This window comes from Nanorana parkeri, unplaced genomic scaffold (assembly GCF_000935625.1).
Source record: "Nanorana parkeri isolate BGI_ZX_2015 unplaced genomic scaffold, ASM93562v1 scaffold361, whole genome shotgun sequence".
Classification (NCBI taxonomy): domain Eukaryota; kingdom Metazoa; phylum Chordata; class Amphibia; order Anura; family Dicroglossidae; genus Nanorana; species Nanorana parkeri.
In genome coordinates, this window is record NW_017306629.1 from 338,047 (window position 1) to 361,219 (window position 23,173).

The window sequence follows — 23,173 nt, forward strand, 5'->3', positions numbered from 1 at the left end:
TGCTCCTTCTGCACTTCGGGTCGGCCGAACATGCTGAGCATGTTCGGCCGACCCAAAGCCACACAAAGCAAGCCGATGTACGGCTGATTTCAGCCGATGTACGGCTGAAATTAGCCGTACCAGCCTGAAGTGAATAGCCGAACAGTGTTCGGCTCACTTCAGTTCAGATCAGTCATTCACTCGGCTGCCCTCAGCAGCTTAGTGAATAGACCCCAAAATAAAGCAAGTGGCTGGCTGCCTGGCATTGAAAAGAATCAACATTGTTAGCTATCAAAAACACAGACTGACACTGGATTCAGAAGATGGTCAAGGGATGCTTAGAATTGAAAGTGGAGGAAAGCAAAGTGGAGGTACCAAATACATCAACTAATCCTTCTGCAGCTGGATAAAACGGAATATTGTGGAGCAGCTTTCTTGCTTAATTAATATATGTGCTTAATAATACATATGATTCATGCTATCCATACACTCTGCGGTTCTTGAACATACCGTTACCAGGACCACTTGCGGAATTAATCATTTTCCAGATGAGTGGCCAAATGATTAAAATTGATCAAAGATAACTTTCAAATGACTTTGCAATGGTTTTGATTGATTTGCACTAAAAAGTGGCCAACAAATGAAACTGTGGGGGGTAGAAAACTGATGGAAAGCTCTAACATTGTCAAGTGTATGATTATAATTAAAGAAGATCTCCAATTAGCATATAACTACCCTAGCAAACTCCCATAATGTCAGCTACTTGTAATATAATGTTGTTCTTCAAATGAGATGTGCAGCAGCAGTTTTACTGGAGGTTACTAATAAATGACCTGCATCTAAAGGCCAATTATAAATCAGTGAATTTGTGAATAGAGGGAAAGTTCCCTGTTGGATGGAAGTTCGTTTTACTTAAGTGTTAGTTCTAATCAGAGAATCAGGACATGACCGTAGCCAAGCCAAGCCAAACACAACCAGGACAAACAGGCAAAAAGCTTTTTGCATTACTGGATTTTCTGATTTGGCTGGAATTCTTCATGAAATACAAAACATCAAGGGAGTGAGAAGGATCAGTTATATAATTTATTTATTTAATTTATTTCTGTGACATCATTGTCCATTAAAAGGACTCATTCATTTTAACTTATGGAGTGCTGGTGACCTATTTCTTCAATCTTGTGTTTTGCACGGTGCCATCCGTGAAGTTACTTCGAGCACCATTTATTTGATTGTTGGCCGGGACTGCTGAAAGGTGTGCGGAGGGCATTTCCATCAATTGCAATTAATTTATCGTCGTTATAGTCAGATTACTAGGTTGTAATGAAAACACAAAAGAAGAAATTCTAGTTTAGCACAGCGTGTTCTTTAAGTGACAGCAATACATTATGTAAATTAGCCATGTGTTACACCTGAACTTTACACCATAGCTGTTATGCAAACAGCAATGTCATAACATGTTCTGTACACATAAATTCCTTAAGGTTAACCCATTAAGTATGCTGTTTGTGAGAGAGACTATAGAGAGCATTATACTCCAGTTTCTCTCCTAATCACAAAAGTCAACAACCAAGGTCAAGTGGTAAAGAACCAAAGCTAAATCCAGGGTTACGTATCTAATACTACAAAAAGAAAATAATTTTCAAACTTATCAGCATAACTCAGTAGGAGAAAAAACTTAACTATGCAAAGATAATAGGCACATACAGTATATGGGTGCATTACATAGATGTGGGCTCAAAAACCACAAGTTTCCAAAAACTGTTAATTTAATATTAAAAAAACAATAAACCAAAAACACTAAAATCAGCTCTATTAAAATAGAATACATCTTTCTCTTTTGGCTTTCACTTTCTAACATCCACAAGAAAGAAAAAAAGGCAACCTGATTACCACCCTAGATTCCTTTCCTACAATCTTTCCAAAATGTGGGATGTGTACCACCAGTGCTGACTGGCAACCGGTTTTGTTACGATGGTAGTACTACTATCTTACATTCCTTTCCTCCAATCTTTCCAAAATGTGCTGACTGGCAGTCGGATTGGTTACTGTGGTAGTACTACCACTTTCGATTCCATTGTTCTAAAATGTGGGGTGTGTACCACCAGTGCTGACGTCCATCACTATAAGGGGCAGAACTCCATTACGGGGAATATGCTTATTGTAGCGGTAGCTATCAGTGGCAGATAACACAGAGATTTGTTAAAACAGATAAATGGAGATGCATGGGTTTCAGTGAGTACTATGCAGACAAAATCCAGACTGGAAGCTGACAGTTTAGGCAGGAGGAACATTTGTTCATTTTAAAAGGAGAACTATGGGGTTAAGGCTTTTTCCCATAGTTCTCCTAAGGGTAACGGTAGGACACAAATTAGCATCCTCCCGTCACACTAAGCTCAGTATACCTCGAGCTACAGCTCGCGGTATACTGAGACGTCGCAGCCGGGACGGAACCCGACATTACTGTCGAGATCCACCCAGCTGCAGGATTGACAGCTGGCTCTGCCAGCTGTCACAGGGTACCTATATATACAGTACATTGCATATTTATTCCCCTTCCTTGGACTTTATCTGAAATTAACATGGATTTTATAAATTTAATTTGTATGACATGGGTTCTGCTTTAGAATGTTTATACAGTGGCTTTCTTCTTGCCACTCTTAAAGGAAATCCAGCTTTGACAAGCATTCTGACATATAACTGACCCATGGATAGTTATCCCCATCTCAGCTGTATTTCTTTCAGCATTACAATTGTTTCTCTACCATCTGCCTTCCTCTTATGGTCCATGAGTTTTGTTAGATGTCTTGTCTAGGCAAGGTTGTTGTTTTCTTTCCTTTTTTGAATAATGGATTGGATGACAAATTTTTTTAAATGTATCTAAAGCCAATGTATTTTTTTTTTTTTCAATTTGGGCAAAGTAGGGAAAGGTTAAAATAATTGTTAGGATTTTATGTCAGTCTGCGGGAGTTAAAGTGAGAGAAAATACAATATTTTGAGTTGCCACTGGAACAATCTGCCTATGAGGACACTTGTTCCAGGAGGATTTGCCTTCCTTAGGAGAATCTCCTCTCCCTTTTAATTGTGTCAAGAATGTGAAGGAAAATCTCCACAAAAGGGTCACAGGCCTGATAAAAAAAAAAAAGGGTTTAATATCCAACATTAAATTAACAGGTATTGCCTTAAGCAGTTTAGGGGAGAGAGGTAGGTACTGTAAGTGTCAGGTTAAGCCAAAAAGGCTAGGTTAAAGAGACACTAAACTCAAGAGTTAAATCTAAAAAATGCATTAAAGTACCGTAACTATTAACAAAAATGTAGATCATTTATGTCTGACATGGCGGTAGATCCTCAAATCTCTGCATTTGTGCTGACACTGTTCTTTATTCTGCAGGGTGGGTACTTCTGTTCCCCATGATCCCTATATGTATTGTATAGTAGCCGTCGCTCCAAGTTTGCTCCCGTAATTAATTGCAATTTCAATACAAATTAGTAAACATGAGATTGTAGTCCATCAGGGGTGTGAGCTTACAGCAGTGGCTACTTTACAACACACACACAGGGACCATGGGGAATGAAAGTAGCCCCCCTCCAGAAGGAAGGACAGTGTCAGCATGAATTCAAAGACGATAACAGTATACTTTAGTTTGGTGTCACTTTAAGGTTAGGGCTCCTGCAAGCTTTTTTTTCTTATTCACCTTACGGTGCTAAAAACCACCTTTTCGTACACAACCAGTGCTGGATTCCTGATTTCTAAGCCTAAAGAGGGCACCTTGAATTGATAGTAAAAGGTAGCCTAGACTGATGGAAGCATGGCCTAATAAGTAGGCGTTAACCTCTATGTGCATGTAAAGTAGCTCCCTCGTGATTGGCTACAATCCTATGGGGTGAGCAGGCGGAGTCACAGTGACATTCCACAAGTGTGTAGAAGACTTCAACACCAGAAGAAGTTGCCCACCCGTCCTCCCAAGTTGTAAATGTTTGTCACAGCTTTATTGGCGGTCTGACCTTGCCAGCTAAAGAACGTTACTTTAATGGGCTATGCCTTCAGATTGAAGTTATAACAGTCTAATGCCTGTCTGGCACTGATGGTAAAGACAAGTACCCCACTTTCAGGTGTGCTCACAGTTTAACTGTGACTGGCACTGGTTACGTTTTGGTTATTATTTTTAAATTGGAAATAAAGCTGTGGCCTTTGCTCTTTTCCAACGTAATTGCTGTCGGTGTCTTTTATGGGGCAAGGCTGAATATCAGCCAATTTGGAGTATTTCTCTAAGCCTAGGCTTCTCATCAGTCATGCATCACTACTCTGATGAACTAGTTTAAAATAGCTGGGTATGTAAACATAACTGTTACTGCTACTATATTTTTCACCTTATGGACAGTTTACCACATCAGACCTCATGTGCAAAAAATGTGTAGAATAAATGTGTTGAATGCATTCCCAGAACAGCTTACTTATCTTATGTTATGTGACTTATGTGACTAGCATTAGAAGAAATTCAGATGTTTTTACAGAAGGTCTAAAGCCCTCCAAACGTTTCAACAAATGTCACTGCCATGCTACTATAAAAGCTGGAGTAAACAATACAAAGAAAGAAATTTTAACTCAACAACTTTGTGAGCTGGTTATGTTTAAAATGTGTTATTATTAAAAGGGAGTCCCTGTGTTTGGTCTCCTAGCTGTAATTTATAGCAAGAATGTCTTTTTTTTCTGCACGAGGAGTCAGGAGTACACTCACAAAATATACTCAAGTCTGTTGCAGAGCAACTAATCTTACGTCCTCAATGCTGCAAAAAGAAATATGTATCTTCCTCTTGCCTCTCTTCCTTTTACAAACTGTGCCAGAATAAAATTAATCTCATGTTAAGTCACCCTCCCCATCTGCTGCATACACTTCCATTGGCATGCTTTCCAAGCTCCAACTGTATATCTCACAAAATTACACAAAGAGGCTACACAGAATGGATATAAGCACTAAGTACATTGAGCCCTTTCAAGATCATAGGGTTTTCATTCCTCCATATTCAGAGCTATTTAAATTATAAGGCTTTTTTTATTCATTGTGAATTATTTGTCTTCAAAAACACAACTGGTCTTTCTCTCTGCTTCATCATAGAAATGAGTAGTGAGGGGTAAACTTGCTAAACGCTAAAACGTCAGCAACACTATTGTAGGCTCCCTCCCTGTGAAAACACATCACAATAGGACCTACGCACCTACAATCAATGCAGCCTCAGAACTGTCATCCACACTACACCATCAACTAAAGGGAAATTACGCCCATGTACTGGAGCCTTAAGATCCTATAAATACTGTATGCCATCATAGTTATTTGGTATGGGAATTATATTAACATAAATGGAGCAATATTATATAGTATAACCTTTAAACAAAACCTGTACTGAAGGAATATGTTGGCTTCCACTTCTACTTTTCTGTCTGAAATTGCTACTTCCCTGGTGATGATGCTGATCCCCCCCCCCAAAAAAAAGTTGCCTTTTTTACAAGTCAGTGACTCTTTCCACTTGTTCCTCAGTGTCCTAGAAAGCACTGCAGCATTTTCAGTATGAGGTCATCAGTGGCAGCCTTTCTCTCAGTAAAAGTTTCCTTTAAAGCTTGCATGAACAAGGTCTAACGCAACTCATCTCTGCTTCACATTTTGCATATAAGGACCTACCCAACCCAACACTAGTGCATGTAATATGACATCGTCAGAACTGCAGATAAGAACAGATGCCCCTATGCTTTATTTCAATAACCCTTTTTCTGCCTTATTTTTACCCATGTCAGCAATTAGTGAAGATACTCCTACGTTCCGCCGAAAGAGGCAAGGAAAACAAAAAGAGAAAACGGCGCCTTTTCCTCATGTAATAAAGTTTATTAGTCCAAAAATAAAAGCTGAATAAATAGATACTCACAAACGGTATAATAAACAAAGCGTTTCTAAATGTAGCCGCATACAGTATAACTGGCATAGAACAACATCAGACAACCGAACATGTGGACCAGAATCTTGGTTATGCTGACGCGTTTCCAGAGATATACCCTCTTCACCACAGCCTCTTCACCAGAGCCTCCCTTATTTTATTTTTGGACTAATAAACGTTATTGCACGAGGAGAAGGCGCCGTTCTCTCTCTTTTTGTTTTGCATTTTGTCTGAGGCTTCCCCACCTGCTATGGAACAGCAGCACCCTCCAACATTGATGTCCATCATTGAATATCCCTTTTGGCCGTTGGCATTTGGAGCCCTCCACCAAGCGCTGACTGATTATAAAATACATTTTTTGCTGTGAAAGAGGGAAGGACGATCCCGTATTTCGGTTTCGAACTGCTCTTTTTAGGATCAGTATGTGTTATATTCCACAGTAAGAATGATTGTGCTAGAGTGAGCATGGCCTAATCAGAAAAGAGAGAAACATGTATGACTGGTTTAGATAATTATAAACACATTCACATGGATGTCTGTGCAATGTCTACTGTGTGAAGTCATCTCAACAATAGTTCTCAATCAGGGATATATTTAAAAACCATCCTACACCTGGCATACAGAAATGACACAATTGATACATAAATGCTTCACCATTCGTATTGCCAATCAAGTTACTTATTACAGAAAAAAAGTTAGAGCTTAAAATACTACTCGAGGCAGTTTTATGGCAGTGTGTTAATTAAGAGCCTGCAAAGAAGTAGGTATAACTATGATACTGGTCTTTTAAGGTTTGATAGGTGACAGGTTCTCCTAAAAGACCAATCCTCCCCCTACACACACTAGTACTGTGCTTTCCTGCTGCACTGTTTGCTTGCCAGAGCACTAAATCTGATCATTGTGTTACCTCTCATAGGGTTGTAATCTTACATATGCATTTACGCTTTAATAGGCTTCAAAAACCTTATCCCTTCCTCTATGTGACTGTGCCTGGCGATTGGACACTCAGGCCCAAGGTACCACTGCATCCTGGGAGGAAAGGGAGGTCATGTGCTAATCCATCCATGTAAGTACCAGGTATTTCCAAGGCCTCCACCAGACAAACGGAGTGGGAGGGGTGCACTATGATGACAGTTACATGATCAGTGGGCAGGGAGAGTGTCCTCTCAGGTTTTTCACGCCACTCATGTTGTGATGCACTAAACACACACAGGTTAAGACGCCCATTTAAATGGGCTGCCTAACACACCAATATGGACCAAAAAGTGAGCCACACAAATTTTCCCCAGCGTAGTGAACCACAACACATTGTTTGTTGCTGCATGTTGTGCTGTTGTGCGTTGGGGTACCATTCAAACTGAAAGACGATGCATCACGCACGCTACATGTTAACACTGTGTGGTATACACCCTAAGGGTTCAGGTAAGAAGTGGATTAAATGCTAGGGGTATCATGGTCAGCTCTGTTTTTTTAACCCCCCCTCCCCCCCACACCAAGAACTATATGGCGCCAGGTTTTTGGCACCATAAACTCAAAGCACCCTATAAAATGTACTACACTTGAAACTAAGGCAATAACAAGGAGTGTTATGCATTAGCAAATGAGTAATCACACTACTTAAAGATATTTACTGTAGCTAACCAGCCCATTTAAAATTTGAGCTATCTAACTGTAGCAGATAAGGATACAGCTGCATCGTGCACTTACTTGATAAATAATTAGTAGCACATTTTGTACATGGTTTGCAAATCCCTGAACTGTTATTCCCATGGGGATGCAGAGATATTACAATATCCAACAACTAACTTATCTGCTGCTTTCAGATTCCTGGCATATGCTCCCATGAGTGAGAGAAGTGATCACTTTTCAGCAAATGTATTAAGTGGTTAATGAATGGCCTATTACTGAGGCTACTCGGTGCTGTCTGGATGTGAGATGGACATGTACTGTAAAAGGCACTGCTGTTGTTTTTTTGCTACATCTGGACACACTGCTCAATTTGCCATAATCACACTTAATTCACGATTCAATACTATCCTTGCATGTTTTACCATAAAACATACAGTAACAGTAGTTGCCTTATTTCCTCACAATGGAAAAGGGACCAAACATGCAGATTCAGGCGTTTAAAGTGACAGTAAAGAGCAAAACTAAAATTGATATTTTGGGCCCCCAGGAAGTGTTTGTCATAACGTGCTAGCACGCACAACATACATACACATTATGGCAGACTTTACCTTGCTGGAGATCCCCTCCAGCACTGCGATGTCATTGATCTCCTTCACGGCCAGCACTTTTATATTCTCCCTGTCTTCTTCTGAGTTCAGCATCTTCGGACTCTTGATTGGCTGGGTTAAGATGATGTAACCTCCTCACAAGCACATGCTAGTTACTTCATTTTGGCACAGGACCTTTCCGAGCTTGTGCACTTACAGTCCCGGTACAGCAAAGCTTAGACCGGGGAATAGAGCAATTTTACTCTTATAAACAAAGACGTTACCAGCACAGTAGGTCTAAAATGGTTTATGTGGGCTTGTACATTGGGTCAGCATACTAGGAAATGCCAACAATGAGCTGTGTTATTAGTCTGGAATTTACTCAATACCACAGTAAAACAAAGCGGACAAGACCAAGCTTTTTAAAGGTTCTTTACTCAATTTACTTACTATTCAAATCTGAGTGAAGAAGTAAATTGGTGATGGTCAACTTGGTAAGGGGACCTCAAGTGCAGACATGCCTAGAAGAATGCACAAGAGCTTAATTTTTGAAAAAGTGTTTATATTATATTACGATAGGGTGGCAGTAATTAAATAATACTATATACATGTATACCACCTTTATTTGGATCAGTTGTTGCTTTTTTAGGAGTTCTCGTCCTTTCTGGTTCTGTGACAAAGGAGAGCTATGTGGTTCAAATCAGACCTGATCCACTCCTCCCTTTTGCACTTCTGCAGGAACAGATAACTTATCACTACTGATCACCGTTATTAGCAAGCAATAGATCAGTACTGCAGTAATCAACTTCTGCAAAAATAGGCAGGGCAGAGCAGAATCATATCTACTCTCTTTCAACATGCATGCTGAAGAGACAAGAAGTGCCAATGGCATCACTGATGACATCACAGTACCTCCCGTTTAAACACATTGCTGACACATTGGGGGGAATTTATCAAAACCGGAGCAGACAAAATCTGGAGCAGCTGTGCATGGCAACCAATCAGATTCTGTCTTCAGTTTGTTCAGTTAAGATTTGAAAATGAGAGATAGAAGCTGATTGTTTGCCATGGGCAACTGCTCCAGATTTTGTCTGCTTCAGTTTTGATAAATTCCTTTCATTGTGTTTCCCTGTGCTGCTACATATGACTCTTATGGAGCACTCTGTAGTAAGATTGCAAGTTCAGAGACTGATCAATTCAGCTCCTGGGCTTAGTTAAGTACTGCGGCTGTCACAGACATTTAGCAGTTGCAGCACTAAAGCCTGTTAGCGCTGCTGGGACTGTGTGTGGCAGATTTAGAACACTAGGGGCTGCACACTGAGCACTGATGGGCTACCTGCTGGGTTCCAGAGATGAAGTGTCTACTTTTGATTATACAGTACTGTGCAAAAGTTTAAAAGAGAACTATGGCCCAACCTTTTTTGGCCATAGTTGGCCGCTAGAGGAACGGAGAGGGGAGGGGTGGAATCCCTGCGGGGAGCGGTGATGGACAGTCACTGCTATCTGCAGAGAGGAGATCGGCAACTGAGCGATCAGCGCTATGTGATGGCTCAGTTCTCAATCAATAGAGCTGACATGTGACAGGTTCAGTGTCACACGTCGGCTCTAATTATAGGGATGAGTGTATGTCACTCTCCCCATATTTCTCCTTTAAGGCATGTCAGAAAAATGCTGTAACATAAAGAGACTTTCAAAAACAATGAATATTTTTTATTTATTAATTACCAACATACAACGTGCATAAACGGAAGAAAAACTAAATTATTATTTTGTGTGCCCATACTTTGCTTCTAAAACAGCATCAATTCTGACATGTACACTTGCACACAGTTAAAGTGACATTAAAGGATAAAATGCCCCCCCCAATGTTAGTGTAAGGACTTACCTTAAATTATGCCTCTCGATCCAATCATCTACTTCTTTACTGTAGTTTTCAACTGTCCCTCAAGCGCTGGTGCCGGTCTCTGATCCAGCACTCACTCCTCTGTGTTAGCTGGCACTTCCTGTCCCACGGAGTCTGTGCGGGTGCACATTGCTCCATAGACTTACCTTGTGTCTCTCCTCGTCTCCCAGCCGAAGATCTGAGCTGCGCATGCGTCCGCCCCAAGATCCTTTGCGGCCACCCAAAGCTCTTCAGATGTTCGGACGGGAGCGTAAAGCGAAGACACAGGTACGTTTTAACCTGCTTGAAAGGTTTTGGTTTTAAAAAAAAATGTTTTTGCATATTTCTACTGCATGATAGTAGTAGATATATGCAAAAAACGCTGAGGGTTTAATGACCCTTTAAGCATTTTGCAGGCATATGGTCTAGTGCACGATTACACAGTAATACCAAACAGGTACTATTGATCAACAAGATAACATGTAAGTTAAAAATACACTCATTAAATTAAAGAAATAATCAAATGTGAAGGAAGAATGTAACTGGGTGAGGAAAAGCCACGATCTAATAAGCTGGGGTCACTGAAGACAGTACAGTGTAAAAAGTCTCACACATGAGCAGGAGTTGCGCAGCAACAAGACACACTGTGCTCTTACTGCATCAACAAGGTCTCGCACAAGCAGAAATTTCAAGGAAGACAGCTGTTTCCAGATGTGATGTCCGAGCTCTTCTGCAGACGCACAAAGAAGCAAGCAATGTTGAGGACTGAGAATACAGCGGACGGCCAAGAAAACTTCAAATGAAAGACACTTTATGCTGACTTTCCTTCACAACTGGAAGATGTCCAGTGGCACTATCTGCTCAGATCTGTCAGAGACCCTTGAGACTCTAGTAGACCCAAAGAAATCTGGTCAGAAGTGGTGTTTATTGAAGACATGTGTCTAAAAAGCCTTCCCAACGATGTGGAGACAAGACCAGCGACTCGCCTATGCATGGAAACACAAGAATTGGTGTGCAAAAAATGACAGTAGGTGGACTGACGTGTTCAAATCTGAAATATCTGGCTGCAACAAAAGGCAGTTTGTTTGATGAAGGCCTGGAGAGTGGTACACAGATGAATGTCTGGAGCCAACAGTGAAGCACGGTGAAGGTTCCTTGCAAGTTTGGGGCTGCATTTCTGCAGATGGAGTTGGGAATTTGGTTCGAATAAATGCCTGCGTCAATGCTTAAATGTACAGGTGCAGACTCATCCTTCATTCAATACCATCAGGAGGCGTCTGATCAGTCCCAACTTAAATCTTCAGCAGGACAATGACTCCCACATATACAACCAAGTCATAAGAACTATCTTTAGCAAAAAAATTAGGGAGATATCTCAACTATTGTACCAAAGAAACAACAGAAAGTGAGTGGAAATCTCTAAAAAGTGAGGGCAAATATCCTATTTCAGTGTCCCAACCTTCTGTTACAGTGACAACTGTAAAATTTGGGATTTCCCAACACTTTCGGTCCTACTGACAATGGTTACTAGGACAAATAGAGAGAGTAAATCTTCCAGTGGGGACATAGGCAGAAATAAAATCCTGACATTGGTTCTATCCCTCCCCTGTTTTATCAAAAAAAAAAGAGACCTATGGGGATAATTTCTAGGTCAATGAGTAACGTAAGTACTTCTTATTTGCACACATGCTCCAAGTCAAAGACTAAGAAAATACTGGAGCCATTGATAAAGCATGATAGCCAGGTAACTGGCATCCTCCATGTTTCCCAAACCATTGGGTGTTCAACTAAATATAGCTTTACGGAGATGTTCTATGACATACCTTTAATTCATAACTACCATCTACAAACATGAGTGCTATTTCTTTGTTGGAGGGAGCCAATAAATCTCTGACATACAATATACAGGAACAAAATAACTGAGTTTTAGTGCAAAATATTGCTGTTTTAGATGCAGGTTTTTCTATGCATTCAGCTGAAAAATATATATATATATATATAGGATTTTTCAGGTGGGCCTATACCATTTACAGTGTTTGCCTCCACTTTGTGGCTTTAACCAATATCAGTCTATAGATTCCAAAAATCCTGAGACAATATTAAACCTCATCCTGTGTTAGGAATCCTTATCAAAAGATGTATTTGAAGAACACATGTAACACACTTAGCCCTGCGCTCTCAGAAATGTTGCAATGCATATAGGAAGCTCTTCATTCATTCAAATGACTCAAATGGGAATCTGCAGCCAACCCATGCAGGACTTTTTCATTATAGAGAATATACTTAAAACAATATTTTTTTAGTCATAGACTCTGACTAAGTTGGCCAAAGTAGCAAAACACTGCACAACGCATCCAGTGAGAACAGGTCCTTTAAGCTGAACTCCAGCCAAAAAACTGTACACATTTGGAATAGAACTGCTTTGCTAACAATGGATTGCTATTCCTGTCAATCCTATCTTGTGATTTATACAGCCCTTCCAGGTAACACACCTAACCTAGTAGCCAGGCTTTTTTTTCTGTAGTTAAACCAAAAAGCTTGTTCACCTCTCTTCTCCCAGCCTGTGAATGGACAGTAACCGAGCATCAACACCCCTTGCCTCTGTTCTCTCCTCCTGCCAGTATGCTTCTTGTCAGCATATGCGTATGCAACACGCCTGATAGGTTCCTAGTGCTGTCCCTCCCACTGGCAGTCTGAGCTTTGATGTACAGGGGATTACAAGATGCTGATACCAAGTCAAATTCAAGTACCTGGTTCTAAGTGCTGCAGGTCAAAGTTCACAAGTGTTTTTCAGTGTATTCCTCAAATGGGAAACCTTTAATTTTTCAGGAAATCCAGTAAGAAATATTACAATATACACTATATAATATAAATAAACAAATAAACAAGCACCCAGGTGTAAACAGACCCGCATAGGTTTAGGAGCTCTGTGCTAACTAGTTCATAGTGAAGTCTTCCTAGATTCTGGCTAAACTTTACAGGATATGTAGTATGCAAAGATACTGGATGTAGTATTATTTCTAGTTATTCAGATAGTAGGATTCAGCTTGTTGTAACTCTCTACAATCCAAAAAATGGGTCAGATTTACTAAGTAGGCAATGAAACAGCAGGAACCTCAGCCAGCTCTCCAAATGATGCTCACATCATTGTGGTGCCCCACATAGTGGGCAGCTCATTTTCCCAACGTGTCTCAAGAGAAAGTTGGAAATCGGCAGTTAGAATCCCCATAAGAGCTGACTTTACACCACGCAGAACACATTATTAAAGGGTCAGCACACCTTAAAAAAATATTTCAGTTTTTGGTGACGCCAAACAGCTAGATCAAATAGCAATTGCTTACATCTCTGATGGACTCCAATAGTGAAATCTCTGTAGTTGAGTTCCCAAATTCTCAATTATGCCACGACAAGAACAAGAGGATCGCAATCTACCTGAAGGAGTTTTCATTTATTTTATATGCAGGAGAATGCAACAGGAGGAGCGGGAACACCCAAAGCTGGGTGGGAACACCCTAAGTCACATGAAGGGAGGTAACAGAGAAGGGAGGATCTTATTGAATAGGCAGCCAAGAAAGCATGGTTATATCAACCATATTCCACCTATGAATGAAATGTCACATTGGGTGGACAGATGTTTTAACACTATCATATTGTAAAGTATGAATTCAGATTAAAGTGAAGAGCACCTCTCTTCACAAGTCCAATCATGTGAAGAAGCTCTATTTTAGCAAATTTGCTTGTGCACAATTGGATGTAAATTGGATGTACATCAGACCCTATATGCCCATGCCTGCCCTCTCTATTACATTATATTAACTGACAGCACTATCCATGAACAACTAGTACAGAGAATATTCTCTCTACACCAAGCGACATGAGCTGTCTTCCTGATTTAGAACTGCTCAGCAAAAATATTCAGGAGATGAGGAATGGCCACTTATTACGATATGGCCATTGCTGCACATGCATTCAGAGGCATTCAGTACTATAAAGTACAGATTTTTTCCAAATTTCAAAATTGATAGCGTTTTGAAGATTTTACAGTTTGGACGCAAATATAATATACAATCGAGCTTTTTGAATATGGAAAGAAGCCGGTCTAGTTTTTCTTTATATGAGAAGACAATAAAAGGTTGCAACATTCACTAATATGACAATAACAGATTCCTGTTTCAACACAGCTACCGCTCGCAAACAGGACAATCAAATGTATGGAATCCAGAATCCGCACAGATTTCACTTCTCCTTTCAGCAGAAACAATATTGTGAGAGCAGACCTCACTGCCTAGCATATGCCAAACCCTCTTTCAATTCCTTCTTCCAAAGCAGAGGAGACAAGGTCATTTCCTATTTCACTATCCTCCAGCAAACACAACAGTCAGTCTTACGCGGATTCACTCTAACACCCGGGGGCACCCAATAGCCCTTTGGGTTGGATCAGCTGTGAGTTTTCAGAATGACAAAAAAAATGTTGTCATGCATGGGATATATAGATAGACAGACAAATAGATAGATAGATAGATAGATAGATAGATAGATAGATAGATAGATAGATAGATAGATAGATTTAGGAATTATGGATGGCTGGATAGATGGATAAATGGATGGATAGATGGATGGAAGGATTTATGGATGGATGGATAGATAAATAACTGGATGGATAGAGTGATACTGTAAATACATATCAATAAGGATATGCCTTGAGAACATTTACAAGTACATGTCATGTTTGATTATTCAGCACTGTTCTATGCTACTCCCATTTGCAGCCAGGTTCAAAGTCTAATTCACCTTACCACACACCATTCACATGGCTTCCACTAAACATACATATTTTATACATGACGATCAATACCATATAGAAAAAAAAAAAGGCAAAAGGCTCATGTGTATTACTATTAAAAAAAATGGACAGCAATGCAGTTTAGCTGTATAGCTTAGGTCCACCATACCTCATAATGATGTCATGCACATCATGGTACATATAGAATGCAAACCTTTACAGAATTTTCACCCAACAGCATAAAGCATCCTTTGGCAGTCTAGGCACAAGCTAGCTTAGCATGATGGGAGATGTAGTTCAGAAGTATCCCAGCATAGAGGCCATTCCTCCACAAGTCACTTAAATAATGTAATTTTTTTCCTGGTTTATCCTAGGGAGACAGGTACCATTTTGCAGTAAGAATGATTGCATGTATGGAATTTAAAATAAAAGATAATAACAATAACATAAAAGCCGAAAGACAGCGCTGCTAGTTTCCGTATTACAGTAACGCATGTAATTATCCCTATTAAGGACATCTGCAGTGTAGAAGGGCTAGGTCCTGTGTACTCCACGTGTGCTGAGCCATGTCACTTGGGGTTTTCTGCACTGAAAAGATCGCTATAAGCCAGGACACAACTGCATTACAATGTAGTTCACTATATACTACCTAGGCAAACAAATCTACAACTAGGACTTAAATGACATGCAACCATGCTTTACCACAAAGGCTTAGACGCAGGGGTCATTTCATGCAATCCGCCTTCCGCTATCTACTCCTGGAGGTCTTTGCCATCTATCCCACTTATAGACATTCTAAAAAGGCAAATATATATCCTAGCTGTGCATTATTTTAGTTTGTTTCTGGAGTGACATGTTAGAATGGAGTACTAGGAGATGGGAACCGTGGCCGTAAGCAACAGCTGTGCCAGTATAGTGAGAAATCTGTTGTTTGACATATGCAGAAATGAATGAATTCCACGCTTGTTGGTGAGATTGGTCCAAAGTGTTCGGAAATCAGATAATGGCACAATGTCGTGATGACGGCAGCAAAGTGTCTGCAGCCAGTCAGTCAATATATATATTTGTAAATATAAATATATATATAATACACAAATATGATATGTAGTAAAAGTGAGTCTGGGCTGCTACATGAAAATGGATTCCTCCCACAGCCCCGACAGAAGCCTGCAGCTCATCGCAATCCATTGCAGATGTCAGTGGCAGCCAACAGGTTAAAGAACGGTCCTAACGAGGGGAGATAAAGGGTATTAGAGACAACAAAAGAGACTAGGAGACCTTTCCAAGGCTCGGGATCCGCAGTGAGCCTATTTACCTCAATTGCTAGCCTAAGTCAAAGTCATTCATCAGCTCCACCACAGCAGCAGCTCCTGTCACGGGCTGGGGAAGGTCTAAGAGGAGAGACCACTGTAAGCTCTAACCTGAAGCTCCGGTGTCCTTAATACATCCAGCCTGCAGTATCCCTCGCTGCACACTGGGCTAATCCTCCCCGATGCTGAGCCTGTGCCTGTCTCATGCAGTAAGGCATGTGAGAATACCTGTCAGGCAGGCTACATATGAATTACCAAGTCATCCGTTAGAAAGCAAGAAATCAGGGACACATCTCTCCAGAATGAGCCACCTACAGCAACAGCAGACATGCACATTATCCGCACATCCTCCAGGGACCACACACTCCTCACCTCCTCCTACTGAGGCACCACAGGAATAATAACTCACTACAAATCTATCCCACTCACAACCTATTGGAGGAGGGACTGCTAACCCTTCCAGTGCCGGGGGTGGGGACAGGCAACGCACTGCGGGCAACCGGCATACCATGTGAAGCTGCACGAGGGCCCTCTGGGAGTTTGGGGGGTCCGTTTTTACTAGACGTGGGTCAGATGGGTGCTGGGACCCCCTCCTGCTGTTACGTAGATCTGGATGCTGCTCAGTTCTATCTAGTCATTCAATACTCCTTAAAAAAGTCTTTACTTGGCCATGAATATGGGACATAGGTGGTCCATTTTTACTAATGTCCAGAGCTATGTGACAGCAGGAGAGGGCCCCTACACTCATCTAGCCAAACAAGGGGCTGTGACACTCTCCTGCTGTCACGTAGATCTAAACGCTGCTCAATGCTATCTAGACATTCGATACATGGCGAATATTCATTTTTACATGGCTAGCAGTTGAATAGTGGGCATAGGGGGTCCATTTTTACTAGATGTGAGTCAGATGGTTGCTCGGACCCTTCTTCGCACTGTCACCTAGATCTGGATGTTGCTCAATTCTTTCTAGTCGTTCAATACACGACGAATGGGTCTTTTTACTTGGCTAGCAGTTGAATAGGGGACTAAGGGGGTCCTTCTTTACTAGATGTGGGTCAGATGGGTGCTCGGACCCTTTCCCGATGTCACCTATATCTGGATGTTGCTCAATTCTATCTAGTCGTTCAATACACGGCGAACGGGTCTTTTTATTTGGCGATAAGTTGAATAGTGGACTAAGGGAGTTCATTTTTACTAGATGTGGGTCAGAAGGGTGCTCGGACCATTTCCCGCTGTCAAATAGATCTGGACACTGCTCAATGCTATCTAGTTATTCAATACATAGTGAATGGGTCTTTTCACTTGGCTAGCAGTTGAATAGCAGACATAGAGGGTCCATTTTTACTAGATGTGGGTCATATGGGTGCTCGGACCCTTTCCAACTGTCACCTAGATCTGGACACAGATCAATCCTTTCTATTTACAGTGAATGGGTCTTTTTACTTGCCCAGCAGTTAAATAGGGGATAAACAGGGGGCCCCTTGGGTGACTCTGGCAGCCCAGGGGTTAATAAGAGCCCAGACTAACAGAGGAAGTCCCCTTGTGTAACAAAAGAGCAGCAAATAGCTACTGAATGAACTTTTTAGGCCAGGCTGATGAGGACAAGGACTTTAGGGAGCAGATTGCAGCAAGTGGCCATCACACACGTACGAGCAGATGACACTGCTGATGCGGAATATGTCTGGGCTCCCCCACACTCTCCTCCAGTCTGCTGACAGCTGGATTTGGCAGGGGGGGGTGATGATGGGGATCCCGGTGCCGCATGTGATGCTGCGCTACTGCCTGTGCAGGCTAGCCACCGATCTATCAATGGATCGCACACACCTCCCATGCCGGGAAGGTCAGCTGCGGGCAAAGGCGGACAATGAAGGGCACCCTGCCGCATCCAATCGTTCTTCCTTTTATTAATGCATTAATCGTATTAAGTGCTTTAATCTGCAGACTCGTCATAATCGCCCCATGCGGGAGCTTCTATGAATGGGCAACGTTTGGGGGGAGAGAAAAGGGGGTGAAAATACAACCATCAACACTACAAAAGACCCCGTCCGATGTCACAGGAAGAAAGCCGGTGAATGGCATACCTTGTGCTGTCCAGGGTGTGTGTGGCACCGATGTGATGATGGGGCGAATCTGCTTCAATAGGTCCAGATCAGGATGAAGACGCCTTGACCATACCGGAGACAGAGCGAGTCCTTGCAGCGAATGCCAGGCACTACTACGAGGCAGCAGAGAGAGGAAGCACGCTCCCATACACACACACACACACACACACACACACTGCCACACACACACACACCGAGATCAGATCAAGAATTGAAAGTGCAGATTGTCCGCGATCAGCAGCTTTCCTTCTACTCTGGAACTTCCGTTGTCATCCTCCTAGTAGAAGATCCACGAAGAGTTCTCATGTATTGTTTATCCTCCCCGAGGTCTGCAGGCTTCCCTTTCCTCTCCTCTCTCTCTCTCTGCTCTGCTTGGGAATATTTTCCGATTTCCTCTGGATTGTGAGTGAGGGAGCTCAGGCTGTGCAGTACATCATGGCTGAGAGCCAGCCCTCTTATCAACATCCAGACACTCCCAGCCCATTGATCACACTCACACCATTACTCCCAGTTCCCCCCCAGCACTGCTCAACTTCACCAGAGAGCCATCTATTCCTGCTAGAGCTACAGGATTTAATGCAATGCAGTGGGGCTACCCCAGCACTGCAAGGGTTACAGTTTCGTACAGAAAATGCACTCTCCTGATCCTTGGCTGGTAGACTGGTCCTTGCAGACTATTCTCCCCTGGGCTCCGGTGGTCTAAGCTCCTGTGATGTCATCACATCTAATGCAGGTTCATTAGACATGAGGACATGGAGGGACATACTACAGCCTGAGAAAAGAGGGAGAGAGGTGAACAGTGACATATCTAGGGTATGGCACATGCTCTTGGTGCCACTTGAAGGGGGGGCACCGCTCCGTGAGTCAGTGAAAGTTCGCTAACCCACACAGACAGCTGACTTTTTACTATCCCCACCGCTCTCTCATATATGTCTCCTCATCCTGCTCTTAGCAACCAGGGACACTCTGCCTGGCTTCCCATCCTGGCAACCATTGATGTTACTGGTTGCCAGGAGCTGGTCGGGACGCCAGGGGATCAATTTTTTTTTGTAGATACGCCTCTTGAGGTAAGTGGTAATTGCTGCAGGACTGAGGATCAGGCGAGTACATCTTCTTCAAGGGAGGACTATGGTGATGTAATCAGTATTGTTCTCATGTCCCATTCAGCAAGGAGGAGATCAGTGAACGGATGTTTGCTGGTCTCCTCCCCAGCTTACCGGCAACACCCAACATGCCAGTCACGGGCCCCAAAAATACGGTACCTCAAATTGTCCATGAGTGAAGCTTTAAAAGCCACTACAGGTCATTTAGAGCTACCCATAAATATTGGCCCTGGAATTATTGCTCTCACTCTGGCGTGCGCGGCGATACCCAGCATGTGTAGCCCAATCGTCGCCCAGAAGACCCCCTAGTATCACTTTTCCACTTTAAATAGCCCTCCAATAGCTTATTGCTCAGCTTCTGCAGGCAAGCAGTGACAGCTAGGGGACCGGACGTGATGCAATCCACATTGCTCCCAGTCCTATTCAGCAAGGAGGAGGTCAGGAAGGAGGAGATCAGCAAATGGGTGTTTGCTGGTTTCCTCCCCAGCTTACCGGCGACATCCAACATGCCAATCCCAGGCCCGCAGAAGGGGCAGCGGAGCCCGGGAAACAAGGTGGGGATGTTGGGCAGGGTGCACACTATCCCCACCCCTGAAAACGATTAGCCGGCAGCTGAGCCGCTGGAATCGCTTCCATTGTAAAGCGGACAGTCGGCTTTACAAATGTGAATAGCCACCGGTAGTCTGTTTAAAGGGGACATATAGGTTAAAGTGCAACTGAAGACCCTTTTTTCCTGTATAGAGTGGATAGGGATTACAACTCCTGTCAGGTTTTTATTGCTGTCTGTATCCCCATCAGGGAGATTCACCCTCTCTTTTTATCTTGGTGACCGTTATCACTGTTGTCACCAGAATAGGAATAGATGGGAAATTTTCCAATGGAGACACTAGTTGTGGGGACACTGCTGTCTACCAGGATTTCTCTCTCTTTGGAGGGTTTTTTTCTCGCTTCCCGTTGTGGCTATCGGACAGGAAGTGAAGGGAAATCCCCCTGATGGGACACAGAAGGCAAACAAAAAGCTGACTCTATGCAAAACTACTTTAACAGTAAAATACTTCAGCTGGCTTCAGGGGTTATAGGTGGGCAGATGTCTAGATCAGGGTTGTTGAAGGTGGGCAGATGTCTGGATCAGGGTTGTAGGCGGGCAGATGTCTGGATCAGGGTTATGGGTGGGCAGATGTCTGGATCAGGGTTGTAGGTGGGCAGATGTCTGGATCAGGGTTATAGGTGGGCAGATGTCTGGATCAGGGTTGTAGGTGGGCAGATGTCTGGATCAGGGTTGTAGGTGGGCAGATTATCAGCATCAGTGTTATAGGTGGGCTGATGTCTGGGTGAGTGTTATAGGTGGGCAGATGTCTGGATCAGGGTTGTAGGTGTGCAGATGTCTGGATCAGGGTTGTAGGTGGGCAGATGTCTGGATCAGGGTTATAGGTGGGCAGATGTCTGGATCAGGGTTGTAGGTGGGCAGATGTCTGGATCAGGGTTGTAGGTGGGCAGATTTCTGCATCAGGGTTATAGGTGGGCAGATTTCTGCATCAGGGTTATAGGTGGGCTGATGTCTGGGTTAGGGTTATAGGTGGGCAGATGTCTGGATCAGGGTTGTAGGTGTGCAGATGTCTGGATCAGGGTTGTAGGTGTGCAGATGTCCGGATCAGAGTTATAGGTGGGCAGATGTCTGGATCAGGGTTGTAGGTGGGCAGATGTGTGGATCAGAGTTATAGGTGGGCAGATGTCTGGATCAGGGTTATAGGTGGGCAGATGTCTGGATCAGGGTTATAGGTGGGCAGATGTCTGGGTCAGGGTTATAGGTGGGCAGATGTCTGGGTCAGGGTTATAGGTGGGCAGATGTCTGGATCAGAGTTATAGGTGGACAGATGTCTGGATCAGGGTTATAGGTGGGCAGATGTCTGGATCAGGATTATAGGTGGGCAGATGTCTGGATCAGGGTTATAGGTGGGCAGATGTCTGGATCAGAGATATAGGTGGGCAGATGTCTGGATCAGGGTTATAGGTGTGCAGATGTCTGGATCAGGGTTATAGGTGGGCAGATGTCTGGATCAGGGTTATAGGTGTGCAGATGTCTGGGTCAGGGTTATAGGTGGGTAGATGTCTGGATCAGGGTTATAGGTGGTCAGATATCTGGGTCAGGGTTATAGGTGGGCAGATGTCTGGATCAGGGTTATAGGTGGGCAAATTTCTACATCAGTTGACAGGGAGACATTGGCCCATACTTAATTCTATCCAGACATACCTTGAAACTAAACCGATGAAGTGGAACATGCACTGTTAACTCTTTCCTTCATGACTGGCACCTGTCGTAGCATTTCATACAGGTTAGAAAATCTGTGTGAGTGATGACAAACACTGCTGATGTACCAGAATACTTCTCACCACTTAGGGCCATGCACAATAGTGATCCTGTTGCCTGGTAACAACTCGCCAGCAACATTATCACAATGCAGAGAAAAAAACTTACCTGGTTAGCCACGTTACTCCCTTGTTGTCCGGAGGTCATCCAGACAGTGAGGGAACAACACGTGGAACCAGGTGAGTATTTACTCTTCTCTATGTAGAGATTGTGACAAGATTGCTAATGTTACATAGTTAGTCAGGTTGAAAAAAAAACACAAGTCCATCGAGTTCAACCTATAGAGATACGGAGAAAAGAAAAAAAAAAAGCCTAAACAGAGCGCTATGCCCACAGCTACCCCCTGTTGATCCAGAGGAAGGCAAAAAAACCCCCTATAAAGCATGGTTCAATTTGCTCCAACAGGGGAAAAAATTCCTTCCTGATCCCATAAGCGAATCGGATATTTCCCTGGATCAACAATCTCTGATGCTTAATATACCTATAAGAACTCAATATCCAGTAATATTCTGTGCATTTAAGAATACATCTAGATGTTTTTTAAAACAATTAACTGAGCTAGCTAGAATTAGCTACTGGGGGAGTCTATTCCACATTTTCACGGCTCTAACTGTGAAGAATCCTTTCCGTATGCAAAGGTTAAACCTCTTTTCCTCCAGACGCAAAGAGTGCCCCCTTGTCCTTTGCAGTGACCTTAACGTGAATAATTTGGCACCGAGCTCTTTATATGGACCAATGTGAGATCTTGGCCCTTACAAAAGCCTCATATGGCCGATACTCATTGGATGATTGCAAATTCAGACTATCCCTTTCATGTATGGCAGATGAGCATCACTGAGGTAGACTGAGCATCAAAGAGGAAAGACTGTGAGTACAGGGCATCATGGCTCCACTTCCTGAGGACAACATCCTGCACGTATAGTGTATTATTGCAGAAAGTGATGCTGATGTCATTACATTAACACTGCTCTCTGCACCATACAGGACCACCCACCACCAGGAGAAGACTGAAGAGGAAGAGGACCCTGCACATCACATGACCGGCCAGAAGACATCAGAAAATTGTACGTTTAAAAAAATGAGGAGGGCCTCCAAGGGGGTAGGAAGGTCCTCTGGGATGAGAAGGTGGCACAGAGCCTGGAGTAATGCTTTAAGCAGCACATCTTGATCACCTCTGTGCTTCAAGCATGTGAGTGGACAGTGAAGAAGCAGTAGCAGAAAGCTGATGCTGGTGGAGGGCCTCAAGGGTGGGTTGGGACCCTTTGGGTGTGAGGAGGTGGCACACAGCCTAAAGTTAGTCTTTATACCAGGAGTGGGCAACTCTGGCCCTCCTGCTGTTGTGGAACTACAAGTTCATTAGTCAGATGTCCATAGATGGACAGTGTTCCTATGTAGCAAGTCTAGCATATAATTTGGATGCAAGCAAGGGCTTACACCAGCCTCTGTGCATAGGTGCTGGTTAAATCAGACAATAAAAGGAATAGTACTAGTTTGCTGCCTGGCTG

The 23,173-nt window shown here is 42.9% G+C and overlaps 1 protein-coding gene across 2 annotated transcripts in view; it reads right to left on the bottom strand.

Annotated features, from left to right (window-relative positions):
- SLC8A1 (solute carrier family 8 member A1) overlaps positions 1-18,230 on the bottom strand; it is a 315,793-nt gene extending 297,563 nt beyond the window's left edge. For both annotated transcript variants that reach the window (XM_018558827.1, XM_018558826.1), the window contains exon 1: positions 18,177-18,230. The gene's annotated coding sequence lies outside the window, so the exon portion shown is untranslated. The remainder of the gene's footprint in view (positions 1-18,176) is intronic.
- Positions 18,231-23,173: the final 4,943 nt, after the last annotated feature.